Raw genomic sequence first — 3,972 nt, 5'->3', positions numbered from 1 at the left:
AGATGTGCAGGTTTCCTCACGATGTTTTCCTTCACCGTTAAAGCGAACGATAAATCCACAAAGAATACACACATGATTTTAGAAAAGTCAGAGGTGTGTGTACTTGGGATTTGAACCTGCGGACATTCGTCTTGGCAGTCCGTTCCACACCCAACTAGGCTATCGCCGCTTTTTATTTATGCATATTAGTACCTATATTTTGTGTCGGCTTCACTTTTGAAAAACTTCACCCTTCGCCACTGGTGCATAATATTTATTTTAGAACTGTTTCATCAGTCATGTATGACTGTCAAAGTTTTCTACGAGATAGTAATAATATTCTGATCATTCCAAGCCATTCATTAATCTGAATTGAAAATCGTGATTGATAGAGCGTATTTTTTTTACATGCATGGATAAGTGACCTGCACCTTATGATAATGGGAGTGGGGTCCAATAGTGTTTTTATTTTTGTAGGGACGCGGCGATGTGATTGATAATTGCACCTGATGATTGTAGTGGGGTCCGATAGTCCCCACGGATGGTGAGCAATGATTATTCCCCGCCAGTCGTAACAATTACGCGGGCTTTACACCGAGATAATACAAAAACGATGGTCGATTACACAAAATAATTCGACATACAAGCAAATGTTTTACATTTGTACACCTGCCACCCTTATCTTATTGCCTGTTCCACAAACCTTTCTAACGAACCGGAACTTAGTGGAAAGGATAAGGTATAAAAAATAGACCTTTTCAGGTACAAATATTTAGGTATATGTAGCTTAATTTATAGTTAAATTCCTGATTTTTATATAAACGCATAGACGTCACGTCTAGGTAAATATCGAAAAATGCACTTAAAAGTACAAGAAGGGAGGGTACAAAAATTATGGACTTACAAGTTTCGGGAATTAGCGTGCCCTCAAAAAGAAGTGACAAAAAGGCCTGTATATATATAATATTATATAGATGTCACAGCTTCCTTATAATACAAAAATAACATATTTACAGAAAATATGCTTAATATACGCATTAAAACGTCCAAATCACGACATGGAAATATGAAGTATTTTACATTGGCGTTTTACTAATAACGGCAGATTGAGAAACCATAGAGCCCAAATTTTTGTAAGACAATATTCCCAATATCTGAACCATATAATATTAAAACTCTTTGATTGATATTGAATCTTCGGTAAAGGGGAATGTGTCCATTGCAGGAGTCGAGATTACACAGCATAAATAGAAATAACGAGAAGATATCACGTACATTAAGACTTTGGTAATCTCTAGTCGTATAAAAAGGATAATTTATTAAATGACATAGGTTAGTGTTGCCATTATTTAGCTTATTGCGTCGTAAATGTTTCATATTTATAATTAAGGTTTCTTTCTGATATACCTTTGTTGACTTTATTACTAAGCAATGTTTATATTTTTCGTAAAGATGAAACTAATTATGTCTATATTGGTCGAAATTTCGAATATCGTAAAGGACCAACGTCAACTTTACAATAGAGGCAGAAAATCAAATTTTATATTTCTGAACTTCATTTGTTATCCTATCAAGTTGCTTTCTAGACAAATACTATTAAATTTATGTATGTAAAAAGTTGTAAAATTTTAATGAATTATTTGACCTATAAGAATTAAAATTTTACATTTTTAAATAATTTACTATAAAACCAATTTTAGGCCGTAACTCCCTCATTTTAAGAGAAATAATATTTTTAAATATACTTATAGGTGAAACATAAAATTTACAGTTCCACGATATATAGAACGTACTTGCGCCAAAATGACCCTTATTTTACACTTTTCTTATAATATTAGCATGGCAAAGTGATCATTGCACCGGTATTCGTGCTGGGGCACAAACTATCAATAAATTAAAATACAATATGTTGACCAGCAAAGGATGCTGTATCTCTTTATTATTTACTAGCTTTTGCTCGCGGATTCGCGCGTGAAGGAGTTTTCCGGGATTTTTTTTCGACTTACTTGATATATATTGTTATATTGTGACCAAATTACACAAAATCATTATAAATTGTAGCCAATGTGTTATGCTGATGTATAACCAATATTACTGTAAAGTTTATCCAAATCGAGTAGTTTTTTTTTCGTGAAAGCAGAACAAACATACATCCATCCTCACAAACTTTCGCATTTATAATATTATTAGGATCTATATCTATACTATTATACAGGGTCATTTTGACATTGCGTTACTATATATAATATAGAATGCGTTCGGCTAATTTCGGACGGTTTTCGGTGTGTTGCGAGGAGTCTCGAAAATTTTTTTCTCATAAAATATTAACATCATTTTATACATGCAACTGGTTATTATTAATGCTACTTTATGGGATAATTTAATCATCTTACAATTCTCTCTGTGTTAGCTTAAACATAGATGATAATATCTGTATAGAAATTTAAAAGCCTTAGAAAAGATCGGGCCTTCGCGGGGTAAGTTCGGACTCCGTTCTAATAACGCTTCTAATGATAGTATGTTAAGGCCCACAAAATCAAACAGAAGTCTCAAAAATGTTAAGAAGAGCTAAATCCACCTTTTTTGTTTCAATGCACGTAGCATACCCGTTCTTGGTCGTAGCATCAACTGTGGTATATAGGGTGGGGCAAAAAGAGACTGCGTAGCCGCCTACATAGCTTAAACTAAAAAATAACCATAGATCCCTGGTATTTTTTCGTTATACGATCTTATCCCGTATCCGATCTTACCCGAACGCACTTAATTAAAATTTGTTTTATAATATTATATATTATATGTATATATAAAAGAAAAGTCGTGTTAGTTACACTATTTATAACTACAGAACGGCTAAACCGATTTAGCTGAAAATTGGTGGGGAGGTAGCTTAGAACCGGGAGACTGATATAGGATACTTTTTACTATTATATAAAGCTGATGAGTTTGTTTGTTTGTTTACACGCGATAATCCCAGGAATTGCTGGTTCGAACTAAAAATTATTTTAGTGTTAGATGGCTCACTTATCGAGGAAGGCTATATATCATCACGCTACGATCAAAAGGAACGGAGCAGTAATGAAAACTTTGTAAAATGAGAAAAATTATAACTTTTGAGATTGTAACGAAGAACTATATCACGTGGGCGGAACCGCGGGCAAAACTAGTATATACCTATTATAAAAGAAAATCGCGAAAAATTAACCGAACGCGATAAATTCAAAAACTACCCAACGAATGTCGATGAAATTTGTTATGGAGATTTTCTTATTTCTGTCTCGGGGAAATAGCGGAAATTTTATCCCGGAAAACTTTTACACGCGTGCAAAGCTGCATGCAATTTGTGATGAAGTTGGAGATAAGGTTGTAAAATTTAAGAAATCACGCATTTCAGAACCACATAAAACAATATCTTAACTTATTATATTTGAAGGTTTTTCATTATTTGTTATGCGTTTGTATTTTCTATATAAAATCGGTACAATAATTTAATTGCAGTTTCTATAAAAATAATTTTAAATATAATTTTCAGTTTACACTAAAGGGTCTAAAACGAGCTGTCGTCGTAGCATTACGTCTCCTCAATCAATATCTAACAATACATGGCGACCACGCCAGGATTTAAACCTGGGATGTTCAGGGCCGTAGAGAACCTATAACCTCTAAGTGATAATAGAAAAAATATATAGGAGTGACATGTCCTATCTATAAATTTATCGCTAAGATATGTTATTGTCATAAATAACGTAAGCTAGTATACTAATATAAACGTAATATACCTTAGTCGAAAACAACATGGTTTTACTCACGTACTAAAGTAAGTAGTAGTAGTAAGTAAGTAAGTAAAAAGGACGTCGCGTCGCGGAGGCCTCTCGATCACTGGCACTATACTTAGCACTCGCCCCTGAGGATGACCTACTTAATAGGTCGAAACTAGTCGGCGATTCCGACTACTTTAGTACATGAGTAAAACAGTGTTGTTTTCGACTAATTTAA

The 3,972-nt window shown here is 33.6% G+C and overlaps 1 long non-coding RNA gene across 1 annotated transcript; it reads left to right on the top strand.

Moving 5' to 3' along the window:
• The first annotated feature begins 1,001 nt into the window (after nt 1-1,001).
• Nucleotides 1,002-3,616, top strand: LOC119192788. Its single transcript, XR_005113750.1, has 3 exons — nt 1,002-1,112; nt 1,205-1,311; nt 3,509-3,616. It is a non-coding gene; the product is annotated as an uncharacterized LOC119192788 (long non-coding RNA).
• Nucleotides 3,617-3,972: the final 356 nt, after the last annotated feature.

This window comes from Manduca sexta, unplaced genomic scaffold, assembly GCF_014839805.1.
Source record: "Manduca sexta isolate Smith_Timp_Sample1 unplaced genomic scaffold, JHU_Msex_v1.0 HiC_scaffold_317, whole genome shotgun sequence".
Lineage (NCBI taxonomy): Eukaryota > Metazoa > Arthropoda > Insecta > Lepidoptera > Sphingidae > Manduca > Manduca sexta.
Note: the sequence above shows the minus strand (reverse complement) of the source record. Positions and strands in the feature narration are given on the sequence as shown.